Below are 14,705 nucleotides of genomic sequence, written 5' to 3'. Positions count from 1 at the left end.
ATATAATGAGGTGGAAATAGTAGGGGGTTAAAGTCTAGCATTTCTTATAAAGTCATGTGACTTGGGCAAGTTATTGAATCTTTTTGAAGGTCATTTACTACCTCTCTACAATAGAGAAAATGATGCCTATCTTACCAGGCATTGGGTTGTAGGAATTAAATGAGCTAATGTCTGTAATTTATTCAGCACAGTGATCAATGCAAGTGTGAGTTTAAGTAGGTCTATATTTACAAATCAATAGCAAGATGTTACTAGATTCTTTCTAAAGCACTAGTGATGGTTAGTGAAAACTCAGAAGTCTGTATCACAAGGAAAGTTTACTATTATTGTTACAATTTACCTCAGAGTTGTGATGACAGTTTTGGCTCTGCTAAATTAAGGAGTTCACATACATTCCATTGCATGGATTTGTTCACCCCCAGCAACAAATACATGAGTAGTAGTTTCGAATCTTGACAACACTGTACAAATTCCTTTTCTCACTGACAGCTGTCAGTCCGCTTGTGTTTACAGCTGTCTCCCTTAGTTTTGTTGTTTTCTGACCACTCATGTCTACAGTTTCAGTTATAGAAAATAGGCCAGGTGTGGTGGCTCACGCCTGTAATCCCAGCACTTTGGGAGGCCGAGGTGGGCGGATCACAAGGTCAGGAGTTCGAGACCAGCCTGGCCAATACGGTGAAACCCCGTCTCTACTAAAAATACAAAAATTAGCCAGGCATGGTAGTGGGTGCCTGTAGTCCCAGCTACTTGGGAAGCTGAGGCAGAATAAACTGCACTCCAGCCTGGGTGACAGACGGAAACTCTGTCTCAAAAAAAAAAAAAAAAAAAGAAAAGAAAATAGAAGAGTGCACCTCATTTTTAAATCCTTTTTATGAATATAGCTAATAAACATGAGTTTTCACTTCTCTTTTCATAGATGGTATACAAAGCAGGATGAATTGTGGGAACTGTCCAATTTACCACAGGATGTGTGTGTGTGTGTGCGTGTGTGCACATGCGTATGTGTGTATCTTTGAATGTATGTTTGTTGGGGCTGGAGAGGGCATTAAGATACAAAGAGAACAATGAAAGAGTTTTGTGGCAACACAAAACTCAGAGGAGTCTATATAATACTAAGTCTCAAACAGACTCTTTGATATGACCAAACTGAGGCTACTTAGCTAATGGAATTCAGACACTTCTCATCAGAGATATATTTCAGCACACTGATACCCTAGTACTCAGGTGGCCTCATGGAATCTTATTTCAGTGAAGAAACTTCCTGAAAGACCAAAATCTTGGGATGGAGAAATCATAACAAGTTTGATCATCTGCTGTGCATGCTATATATTTATTCAATAAACTTTTTCTTGAGTAAAAAGAATGACTGTGGATCTATGTTTATTTTCAGGGACCATGGAAACTGTTAGTTTATGTGGTCTTGATCTAAGACTCAGTTCTCTTCCTCTCTTTTTCTTTAGCCAGTTAAAGCATGTATCTTTCCAAGGTCTTTATGGCCCAGGGCGTGATTCCAGAACTTTACTGTACATAAGAATTAATGATGAAACTCGCTAAGATGCAAAGTCTTATTTGGGAGAGATAGAATTGTGACCGAGATTCTACATTTCTAACAATCATCCATGTGGTACCAACGCTATTGGTCCTAGGACCACACATGAAGTTAGGAGACTCAACCAGGGGTTGACAAGCTTTTGTGAAGGGCAGGATAGTAGCTATTTTAGGCTTCGCTTTGACTACTCAATTACGCTGTTGTAGCACAAGGCAACCATCACAATACATTAAACGAACAGGTGCGACTGTGTTTTAATAAGACTTTGACACAGAAACTTAAATTTCAGATAATTTGCCACGCATGGTGGCTCACGCCTGTAATCCCAGCACTTTGGGAGGCCAAGGCGGGCAGATCACAAGTTCAGGAGTTCGAGACTAGCCTGGCCAACACAGTGAAACCCCAACTTTACTAAAAATACAAAAATTATGTGGGCATGGTGGCAGGTGCCTGTAATCCCAGCTACTTGCAGGCTGAGGCAAGAGAATCACTTGAACCTGGGAGGTGGAGGTTGCAGTGAGCTGAGATGGCACCACTGGACTCCAGCCTGGGTGACAGACCTAGACTCTGTCTCAGAAAAAAAAAAAAAAATCGGATAATTTTTACATGTCAATAAGTCATTTTAATTTTTTCCCCAATCATTTAAAAATGTAAAAACCATTCAGCTTGTGAAATAGACAAAAGTGGGCAGTGAGTCAGATGTGGCCTGTGAGCTGTTTGTCAATATCTAATCTTGACAGAAGTCTTGCTCTGTAACTAGGATTTGACAGCTCATCTGTTACTTCTGGTATAAAAAGTAATAAATTTGTAGGAAATGTATGCTCTCTTTGAAAGCGTACCCTTTAATTTTCAACTCCTAATCTGAGTCTGCCACCCTGAACCTGGGATTCTTTTCCTCACTATTTCAGAGGCAGAGTGAACAGGGACACCTCTTTTTTCAGGCACTTTGGGTTTATTAGTGGTTTTGTAGCTCACACCGATGTTAGGACTTACTTTGCCATTCATTCGGGGATAAGTTAGAATGTCATACCTTTTGCTAAGTCTCTTGTAATGTTTCAGCCTGAAATTATTAGAAATTTCACTAAGTAGACTGTCCATCTCAATGGTTACACTTAATTCCCCTCCTCCAAATGCCAATGGACTCAGAAAGATTCCACAGAACAAACCTATATTAGAAAGAACTTCTTCAATTTTTTGTTCAATGATTTATCCCTATCAGCACAGAGAAAATGACAGTGTGCCTAGGGCTCTGGGATCTAGACTGAAATGGCCCATAGCAAGTGTGAAATTTCTTTGAAGTCTCCCGTTTTATCTTATAAATTCATGCATATCTTGCATTTTATTCCATAATATATTTGTGTTTGTTGTAATATAAGAATGTTTAAAATTGCTTCTCAGTTCACTTTCTTAAATTTTTAATGCTAAAAACGGAAAGCCCTAGGAAGTTGGCCTATGTTTATTCTGTTGGTTCACATATTCACTCTGACATAGTTGTCTGTGTACACCAGTTTGAGAAGTTTAAACTTAACAGGAGTCACCAATTCTCCCTGGCAGAGAATATCTGGGACATAAACTGGACCCTATGTGCTAAACACCTCCAGGTTGTGGCTCTCTGCCTTCACCAGTCCCTGTTTTGTATGGTATAACGGCACACGCATCACAAAGTTCACTGAAGGATTTCCTAGTTGATATTGTACAAGGTTGCCTTGGCATGATTGCTACTTAAACTTCATATTTTCTGTTCATATTAGGCATGGACTGATTCTACGTCTTCAAATCAAATTAGCAATGAGGTATCTTTAATATGGTTAATAAGCCTACATGCATAATATAATGGATTGAAATAATCTGATTGTGTCAATAATTCTAACCTTAGTCTATATGCTGATGCCATATATTTTTAATTTATCTTGTGCTATATTTCCTTGGAAATGTATGCTCAAAGTTAGATTGCTTTTAATACCTAAAGTCTATGTTAATTAATACATTTTATTAAGTAGCTAAAGTTGGAATCAGTGGTCTGATGATGTTTTCATCTGTTTGCCTCTCCTCAGTTTTTTTAAGAAAATACTCCATTCAAACCACTGAAGTTCTGTAAATGTGAAAATCAAGAGCAAGTCCATTCTTGTGACTAGCTTTCAAGTTTCATTTTCTTAAAGTGATGAGGTATTGGAGAAAGCATGGAAAAAGCTGGCTTCCAACAGGTAGACTGTTTAAAGCAATTTCTATGATTTTTTTAGCATTCCTAATTGGTTGTATATTATTACCCTACTGGCCTAGCAGTATTTAAAGAATGTCCTTTTGAATGACTGCCAGAAACAATAGAAACAGAACAAGAGAGGGGCAGAAGATGATGATTCATTGTTAATGGTGATGGTCTCCCAAAATTATGTGATTAAGGAAGTATCAACTGGGTGGATTACACAGAAGTAATAATTCCCTTCCCACTCTTCTATGATAAGCATCATTCTGATTGATGGATTATTAATCACAAGTTAAATTTTAAAGAAAAAATATTTTCTTTTTTTAGTAAAAAATAGATTGGTCTGTTCAGTGGTGCCAAAGAGAGAGAGATACTTGCAAATTTTCGCACCACATTGTTGTATCTAGAAATGAGTGCCTCCTTAAATTGTGTACTGTAAGTGGCTTACTTGCCTCACTCTAGTTCTGGTCTTGATCCCATGAAACTTGACAACGGAGGAGAAATGTCTATATAAGAAAGAGACAGACTAAATATTTCGAACTGCTTAGTTTGGCTTCACATAGCTCTTTATGAATGGATATGAGTAGTCTCAACTTTTACAGCTGCAATGTATGTATGTATCTTATTATGATTCTACCAAATGAATGGGCCATTTGCTATCCCTTTTCTATAATTTTGTCTTTCTTGTCCCTTGACTTTTGTTTGTGAGCTTTATCATCTTAACCTTTGAAACTCTGTACATTCACAAGACAAAGATCCTCTGCATCACTGCCTCTTCCATAATAACACTCTGTAGTAGACACTGTGTTGTGCCATCCAGCTTCCATCCTTCACTCCGACTTTTAGGACTTATTGTCCCAGCTACTAGGAAAGTTGATGACTGATTGCTAGTGACTAAAGCCTCCCCCCTCAGAAACTACCTGTTGCCAAACAGACTCAACTTACTGAAAGTCTCATTCTCTGCCAAGGGACATCCTGCACTCAATGACTGGTCAATGTAGAAGTCAGAGAGTCTGGCCCTCTCGCTCTAATTCAGAACAAATTATAACATGCAAATTTCCAACGGGCGTGGTGGCTCACGAGGTCAGGAGATGGAGACCATCCTGGCTAGCACGATGAAACCCTGTCTTTACTAAAAATGCAAAAAATTAGCCAGGCGTTGTGGCGGGTGCCTGTAGTCTCAGCTACTCGGGAGGCTGAGGCAGGAGAATGGCGTGAACCCCGGAGGCGGAGCTTGCAGTGAGCCGGGGTTGCTCCACTTCACTCCAGCCTGGGCGACAGAGCCAGATTCTGTCTCAAAAAAAAAAAAAAAAAAAAAAAAAAATGCAAATTTCTGTTGCAGTGCCAGCCTCCTAAGGAATTCCTAGTTGCAATGGTTACTGTAAAGGTGGTCCATGAAAATGAAGCATAAAACGGAATTTTATAGTAGAATTCTCCACTAACCAGCTAGCAATGAATACGTGACCACTGATGGAAGGTAGAGCATTGATAGTCACTGTCATGTAGTAACCGTACAATTGTCAAATCTTTCATGGGCACTAAAATGGAATGGCAAAGTGGTGGGCGCAAATGCGTAGCCTAGGGTAATGTAAAGTACCTTTGATAATTTGAGGGAAAGTAACCATTCTAAGCACAATAGAGTTTAAGTGCCCTTGTTGGGCAATGGATGATTTGGTGAAAATCAATGCATGGTGGAAGATGATTAATTATCCATTAAAGACTAAGGATGAAAATCAGGGGGTATGATATAAAATTGGTATGATAAAAAAGAACTCATCTCTTGCAAACAGAGGGCAAAGAAGGGGAGAAGCAGGCCCAGGTCTCAAGCAGAATTGTAACAGAGCTCCAGAGAAGAATAAATTTGCAGCCCATAGAAGTCTGATGTGCCCTGATTGAGAAAGAGACATGGGAAGAGGACATCTGTGCATCTGTGTTAATGCGATCATAAATTTATAAATCTCCAGATTCTCCTGAATCATTTGGGACTACAAAAGCGGTCTCGTCTTCCCTATTAATGGTTGGTATCCTCCCCTCTTCCTCTCTCCCATACACATGCACATCACTTTTCCTTGAAAAACAATGCATGAAGCACACAAACTCTCAGGATTTACCTCCCTTCCCATCCTGGGCACTAGATGAGGAATTGAAAAACTGCATCTGAGGGGCTATATCTGGTCTGACACCTGTTTTTATAAATAGAATTTTTATTGGAATTTGGAGAAAGATGTAAATTGTTCTCTGCCCCATATGAATGCCAAATATTTCTAATCCTCCCTTATGACAGGAATGGAAAAGAATGCTTACACCAGTTCAATGATACCAAACCATGTAGCTGAGCAAAAATACTACATAAGCACATCAGCTGCATTTGGGAATACTACTTCATTGAGTTTGAAGCAGTCTAATGTCCCCCTTTAGTATCTCTCTGTTTTTGCAGTAGCCAGATTTTACACACATGTACTTCAGTTCCTTAAGTGTGCCATCACTCCCACAATTTAGTAATATTATTTTTGATTTACCATGTGGTCCTGGAGAAAAACAGTATTAGAGACTTTCACATGAACTTCGCTATTATGATAGCTTTTATCCTACAAGCCAAAGAAATAATATAGGTGTTCTTCCAAAAGCTATGTATATTTCAACTACATGTTTAAGGACAAGAGAAATGACCATTGGGTGGATCCATGGATCCAGTGGAATCATTGTGAGCCAAACTTGTTCCAGCATTCTACTTATTATGTGGTCCCCAATTGACCCTACCATAATCATGTGTTAAGGGCATGATAAGGCTTTGAGTATCTGTGTATTGATGACAGATTATATCTTATAATCAATCATCTTAAAAATGTTTCGGTTTTCCCCTCCATCAGTGCATGTATGGTTACTTGCATAAATGTTCATAGATCTTTTTTGGTGACAACTAAGAGTATCATTTTCACATATACTTCTTGTGATAGTACAGTGTCCTTTCTCATAAGAATTCTGCTTTTCCCTGCTTTTCTCTCAATCTATAGGTTTTAGGCCTGAAAATTAAGTTCAGAAATAGATATACAATTAGGATTTTTTTTTTTTTTTGAGACAAAGTCTGTCTCAGTCACCCAGGCTGGAGTACAGTGGCACGATATTGGCTCAATGCAACCTCCACCTCCCGTTCAAGCAATTCTCCTGCCTCAACCTCCCAAGTAGCTGGGATTACAGGCATGTACCTCCACATCTGACTACTTTTTGTATTTTTAGTAGAGACAGGGTTTCACTATGTTGGACAGGCTGGATTCGAACTCCTGACCTCAGGTGATCTGCCTACCTTGGCCTTCCAAAGTTCTAGGATTATAAGCATGAGCCACTGTGCCTGGCCATACAATTAGGATTTTTTTTCTTGGGTGGCTGCCTTCACTTTCCTGACCATCCATTCTTGATTTCTTTATTTATGTAAATTGAGAAATATTCTTTTTAGTAGCCTATCATGTTCCTAGGGAAGCCATTTTCAATTAATCAACTGTGAACTTCTTGCTTATCTGCCACCCTTCCTCCAGTTAGTACACCTACCTTGTTATTTATTACAATGATTGTGTCCACATGAATCTTCTTTCTTTTTTCTTCAGAAATAGCACAACTCCTGGAGAATGCCTCAAATTCATTCATGAGGCAACTTTGAGCAACATACCGTCAATTTTATCAACCTATGCGTCCATTTACAGGTTTTGTAAAAACTAACTTTTATGATAATATTGGTATTATTCCTTTGATTTACTTTAGACCAACATTGCTCTTTTTTTACCTACCACTGATATGCAAATTATATGTTAATTTTATTCTTGCCTTTAGATCTGACATTGAGAGTTTGAATGTTTTATGGTCTGTTTTTTGTTCTTCAAAATGCCCATCTGTAGCTATACAGATTTTTCATAACAGGTGAGGCAATAGCCTCAGAATTAGGCATTTATAACAAATAATTTATCACACAGAACTTGATCATCTTGGCCATTGTCCTAATTACAATCCTTTTTCTGACAGTTTATAGCAGTTTGTAAAAATCATAATTTCTTTCAATAGTTACTGGTTACCTTCAGAAATGCATATAAATGTTTCTACTTCATTGACAAAGAGTTCCCATGTCTATGACTCTCAGATTTTTGGCTTCACAAGCAATTAAAATGTACAGACAATAAGAATATTTTTTAAATTTTATAAATCACCAATTGATGAACAATATATGTATTATACAGATATACACACATATACATTTAAAGTTAAAATACTCATTAATTATATCTAGCACAAACATCATTGCAAATAGTTAACATGAAACTATGTAATATACCAATTCTCTTTTTTCTTCCCTACAGTTGGGTTGGAGACATGGTGGTTGGAAGCTCAGCCAACCTTTCAAAACTCTGGTAACTGGAAGGTATAATATTCTCCATCTTCCAATAAGAGAGTTTCTTTCAAATTAAACTTCAGAAGTAAGTACCAATGATGTGCTGGAGTCAGCTCATACCACCTTACAAAGATCAATTAAGTTTTCAGAAATTTTCCAAGCAGACTTTTTAACCCAGCCCTTATTAAAAATTAAATCATAGAAGCATACACTTGAATAAACAATACTAAAAACAAAAGTAATCAATACTCAAAATGTATCACTTTATAATTACTACATTTTATATTATCTCTGCTCTTATGTATACTGTCTCTTGTATCTGTATGTGAGATTACAATGGTGACTTAATGCTCTTCTCTTTTATCTCCACTTTCAGAAAAGTCACATTGATACCATTAAACAAATAAACCATGTACGGGAGTGTTTACACCACAACAATTAGCAAATGCTACAAATCTACAAATCAGGAGTCTTTTGTTTTGTTTTGTTTTTTGGTGGAATACTAGTTGTTGACCATTTACCAGCATACCCCCAGCAAATCAAGAACTAGGAAGCGATTTCATAATTTAGTGAAGGGGAGAAAAAACAGAGATTGCCCGAGGATAAATAGATAAACATACTATTTATACTCATTGACAGACTAATGAGGGAAGAAGTGAAGAAGCACCTAGAAAGGCCACATATTGTTAAATCATGAATGATTCAATTGCAAAGAACCTTAGGGAACTTCTTGTTCAACATTTCAATTTAACATATGAGAAACCGGAAGATTTCCTAGTTACTCAATGGTTGAGTCAAACAAGATTCCGGGTTTAAATAGCAGAAGTGATCTTTCTTTTTTTTTTTTTCTTTTTCACTTTTAATTGCATTTATTTTAAGCTGAATTTATTCCCATGCCATAAGTTTTGTTTCTTCAATTTCTTCTAGGGTGTATTTTCCTTTGTGAAATCTCCTCTCTGGTTTAAGAACAATTTTCTCCTTTTCAGTAAAGATCATCCAGATGTGGTAGGGTAAGTTCATGTATGGGTTAATCCAACCATGAGATCTGTAAGTCTGGCAGATCATCTTAGGTGCTTTATTCACCTGGGTATGCTCAATGATCAGAGAATCTATAATATATTTAAACTCAAGTTTAGCATTACTCTCTGCATGATTTAAGCATGCGCATCTAAAATTCAGCAATCTTTTTGGGCCACCGACCATGTGTCCAGCCCCACTGCTTGGCCTGGACACACCTCCCAACTCCATGATTGTAAGGTTGGTAATTGTGGCAAGGGCATTACTTTTAATGGCAAAAACTGCAATTACTTTTGCATCAACCTCATAACATCTTTCAGATACTTGGTGGCTTTTCATATAAGCATAACCTTGATGTCCTGGGCAGTTTCATGAATGTTCTTAAAGTGAACATGAAGATTTGAACTTCTTGATTTGTATAATTTTGTGGGGTTTTCCGGATCAAGTATATAGATAAGTATATAAATATACTTAAAAGTAAATTGACTCTCTATTTAAATAATAAGATCTAAATGTATTGAATACTCGTTATGTGTTAGGTTGAACAAATTGTTGAGTATTCATCACTATACTCATTTTACAGAGTGAACTAAAGCTCAGAGAATCAATATAATTTATCCAAGGTGATACAATTAGTAAGTAGCAGTTCTGGGTTTCAAAACCAGTACTTCCTCACTCCAAAGCCTGTTTATTTATTTCCTTCCATCTTCCTCCTATGTCATTTTATCTCTTAAAACTTCATCTATAGAAAAAAAATCAGTAAAAATTTTGCCAGGGTTGTATGAAATTTCTAGATCATATTTGTGCCTTTTGGCATTTTAGATCATCCAAGCAAAATTAAAATGTCAGTCATTTTCGAGGTCACACATCATTGTAGATATTTGTCATTGTCATGAACTATCTAACCTGGAGGAGGTCCAGAGTAAACTTTAAAGTTATCTTCCAAATGATGGATATCCTGGACTAAAATAAGAGAACTTGGGAGAGTGTGAGAGAACATTCAAGATAATGAAATGTGGCATCATTAGCACTCCAGCAAAGTAACAAGCAAACTGACAGCACAGAAGAACAGAAAATTCACATATATTCCATTCTATTGTACTTTGGTACAGCAAGAAAGAAAAAGGAACTAGAGGCAATGCAGAAAGGCTGGCAAATTTGAAACAAATTAAAGGCAATAACCTTAAATATAGTGATAATAGGTCTGTGGGATTCACTACTGTAGGACATCTTTAAATCAAATAACAATGCTGGACTATGGAGTGGATAATTTAATGACCAATAACCTTGTTGGTGTTTTGGCTGAAGAAGATACACAACATCTCATGAGCCTGATCTGATCAGCCCAAGGGCAAGGAAAATTTAATTTTCCCATAAACCAGATAAAGTATTCATCAGAGTAACTAGATCTTGCTTCTTCATATTACTAGGACCTACTTTTGGACTGAATTCCTAGCTCAGGTATTAAACATTACTGTGCAATGGGCCCCAAAGGAAAGTGATAGAATGGTGTCAGGGTAAAAGATAACTTTAATTTCCTTTTCTACTAATGGGGGTAAATTGCATTGAACCATTCTAATACCCTCCTCTAGTTGACAAAATCTACTAAATAACTTGCTCAAGGGTAGAATTTCAGTTTGCGACCTTAGGAAGATAAAGAACATTAACCAACATGATTGCTTTATGTATAATACTAAAAACAGATAAATGTACAAGCATACATACACAAAAGCTGTCCATCATTTTTCTTAACTATTGTGTCCTGTGGCTCATTCCATCTTAGTGCATAAAGATCCAGATTATTTTTAGTCCGCTTACTATTTTATAATATAAATAAAAAGTTTACATTATGAAATGTAGATCATTATAAAGAGCTCCTCTGTGAAAATATATATATATGCCCCTTTTTAAACTGTTAATAACAAATATTATTGTATGTACATTTCTGTTAGTATGTGCAAATATATTTATATAATAAATCCCTTTGAATGGAATTACTAGCTCTGTGGGTACATGTATTTTCAGTACTGATAGATGTTACTGCTACATTGTCCAGAACAGTTACACCAAATTGTATTCCCACCAACATAACATAAGTGAGAATGTATGTTTCTCTCTCCAGACCAACTTTTTGATATTTTTTAACCTGTTTAGTGAAAATAGTAATTATTTTTCCCTTTTTGTGACGTTTAATAGTATGTGAAGCTGAGCCCCCATTCTGTGTTACTTCACCATTCAAATCTTTAATGTTTTTTTCTATTTTTGTAAAGGCATTTCCCTTATGGACTTGTAATTATTCCTTAAATATTTAGTGTATTTGTACTCACTTAGACTTTCTGGGCATTGATTTTTGTCTACCTATTTTCAACATCTTTTAATATGATTATCTCCAATAAATTAACCTGCCCACAAGGTACTAAGATATTAAAGAGTTAAAAATAAACATTATTTGGCTAATGTGAGTCTTTTTTGCTATCAATAATAATAGAGATGAGATGCAAGGATGTCAATGCCAAATATCTGGAAAAGGAAAGATGAAATTAATCACACTGGGACAAAATAATGGTAAGTTATTTATTTATTTATTTATTTATTTATTTATTTATTTATTTATTTATTTATTTTAGAGGCAGGGTCTCACTCTGTCACTCAGGCTGGAGTTCAGTGGTCTGATCATGGCTCACTGTAATCTCAAATTCTTGAGCTCAAACAATCCTCACGCCTCACTCACCCAAGGAGCTAGCACTACAAGTATGTGCCACCACCATGCCTGGCTAATTTTTTTAGTTTTTTGAAGAGACAGGGTCTCCCTATGCCCAGGCTGATGTCAAACTCCTGGCCTCAATTGATCCTCCCACTTTGGCGTCTCAAAGCACTGGGGTTACAAGCATTAGCCATTACTCCCAGCTACTGGCAAATTTGTTGATTTATTCACCTATCTGCAGGTTTATTCAACAAACATTTTCTGAATACTTGCTGAGTGTCTTGTTTACTAGGTCTAGGGACAAAATCATTTTTACTAACCGTATTTAATGTATTTCTAAGCAGTTCCTAATCACAGACAACATAATCAAGAAAAGTTTTACATCTTCAAGATATCTGTGATTAATTAATGTTTCTTTCTCTTTGTGTCCATTAGGAATGAATTGAGATTCTGATAAGAACTCAAAATAAAAGCAGAGATTTATTTTCTTTGAGGGAGACTCTCACATAAAGTTTAGAGGTAGGCAGCCCAGGTAGATATGGTGTGTTTGGAGTTACGTTGTTTTCCTGTCATCTTTGTTCATGATTTTCATTTTTAATTTCCTTATGGTCAAAATATGGCTGCTGGACCTTCAGCCATCATAACTGTGTTCCAGACAGCAAGGAGGAGAAAGCAGGTATGAAGAAAAAAAAACAATGACCTTCTTTCAAAGAAGTCAACTCCTCTAGGAGATTTTTTGAACTTCCCACTCAGTGCTTGTCATTTTGATTTCACTGACCTCTTTATTACCAAAGGAGTTTAGGAAAATAAGTTGTTATTATCAATGTTGTTGTTTTTACTCTTTTTGCTTAGCAAAAGAAAGATGGGAGCACACTGATAGTGAAGAATAAGATAATGGAAGTTATGTAGCCAACTCTGTCCCCACTATAGATCAAATTATTCTCTAGGACAGTAGTCCCCAACCTTTTTGGCACCAGGGATCAGTTTTATAAAAGACAAATTTTCCATGGACTGGGATGGGGAAATGGTTTGGGGGTGATTCCCATCTGGGGGTGATGGGAGGCAGTGACGGATCATCAGATATTAGATTCTCTTAAGTAGTGCAAAACCTAGATCTGTTGCCCGTGCAATACACGATAGAGGTCACGCTCCTATGAGAATCTAATGCCTCCCCTGATCTGACAGAAAGCAGAGCTCAGGTGGTAATGTGAGTAATGGGGAGTAGCTGTAAATGCCGATGAAGCTTCCCTAGCTCACCTCACCTGCTACCCACCTCCTGCTGCATGGCCTGGTTCCTAGTAGGCCATGAAGGGGTACCAGTATCGGTCCACAGCCCGGGGGCTTTGAGATCCCTGCTCTAGGAGGCAATCTTCCATTTTCCCTCTCCTTCAAAACACAAGAATGAGGATGTATACCCTACCCCTAACTTCGGTGCCTACGTTGAGGTTGCCAGGCAGGAAAGACCCACAGCCTGAAGTTTAAGACAGAAGAACCTCACCTTAAAGTGAGGAATTTTGGGGCACCACGTCCTTCAGTGTTTTCTTATCTCACCTACCAGTTCTCTTCATCCTTCCTCCCATTGCTCACACAAAATAAGACACTGAGTCCAAGCTGTTTTTCCCTCCTATTTCTTTTTCTGATAACCACAAAAGTTTAGACCTTATTAATTGAAGTGTTTTCCTGCTTCCTCTAGTCTAGTCTTAAAATAATTCTTTCTGGTTCCTAAAGCCAGATATTATTATTATTATTATTATTATTACTTTGAGACAGAGTCTCACTCTGTTGCCCAGGCTGGGGTGCCGTGGAGTGATCTCAACTCACTGCAACCTCTGCCTCCTGGATTCAGGCAATTCTCCTGCCTCAGCCTCCTGAGTAGCTGGGACTACAAGTGCACTGCACCATGCCAGGCTAATGTTTGTATTTTTAGTAGAGACAGGGTTTCATCATGTTGGCCAGGCTGGTCTCGATCTCCTGACCTCAAGATCCACCCGCCTCAGCCTCCCAAAGTGCTGGGATTACAGGCGTGAACCACCGCGCCCACCTTAAAACATTATTTTAAACTTCTTTCTAGTCTGTTAAAAAAGCCCTCATTAACTGTTTAAATACTACTTTAAAATAAAGCTGATAAGCCTTATTCTGGCATCTGAGACCATCCATCATTTACTCCATCTGGTCTTGCTACTATGGTCCTCTAAAAGCACCTTGCATATCCTATCCTCACTCTGTTCTGTAACTCTCTTCATGCAGGTCTCCTTTCTCTTCTTGCCAAATCCTCCAGGGACTAGTTCAAATTTCCCCTGCTGCACAAAGGAAAAATGATGTCAGGGAGCCCCTGCATGGCATCTTTTCCACAGTAACATAAGCCCTCTGTCCCTGGGCACTTATTTGCAGCGCACATTGACACATTTCTGGTTTCCAGCCATCTCTTTCATGTTTGCATTGTTACACATCTTTTGCAATATTTATGGCCACTCTCTGAAGAAGCTTTCATCAGTCTTTTGGACACATAGTAGGCTCTCAGAAATATCTGTTGGTTGAATTTGTCTTCTCTTTTTTTCCTTCCATATATTTATTACGTGATCAAAATTTCCCTTCCCATTGTGCCTGCCTCTCAATTTCTAGCCAAAATTGTGTCTAGGCCCAAACTCCCAATCTGATGTTCCACAGAGCCAGAATGCATCTCCCATGGAGGTCACAGAATTCCACAATTGGCTGACTATTAGCATAAGGCCTGGGATGGAACTGAATTATCAGCTCCCTTTTAACTGGATGATTTCCACTGGGTTTTATTTTCTGTTTGCTTGCTAATAGAAATGCCCATTGGCAGTAGCCTCAGATCAAAAGTATGCTCTTA

General features: G+C 37.6%; 1 pseudogene; it reads right to left on the bottom strand.

The window, feature by feature from the left end:
* Window positions 1–9,015: 9,015 nt before the first annotated feature.
* Window positions 9,016–12,434, bottom strand: LOC129488254 (large ribosomal subunit protein uL22-like; annotated as a pseudogene).
* Window positions 12,435–14,705: the final 2,271 nt, after the last annotated feature.

Source organism: Symphalangus syndactylus, chromosome 1 (genome assembly GCF_028878055.3).
Source record: "Symphalangus syndactylus isolate Jambi chromosome 1, NHGRI_mSymSyn1-v2.1_pri, whole genome shotgun sequence".
Classification (NCBI taxonomy): domain Eukaryota; kingdom Metazoa; phylum Chordata; class Mammalia; order Primates; family Hylobatidae; genus Symphalangus; species Symphalangus syndactylus.
This window is presented reverse-complemented; position numbering and strand designations above follow the sequence as displayed.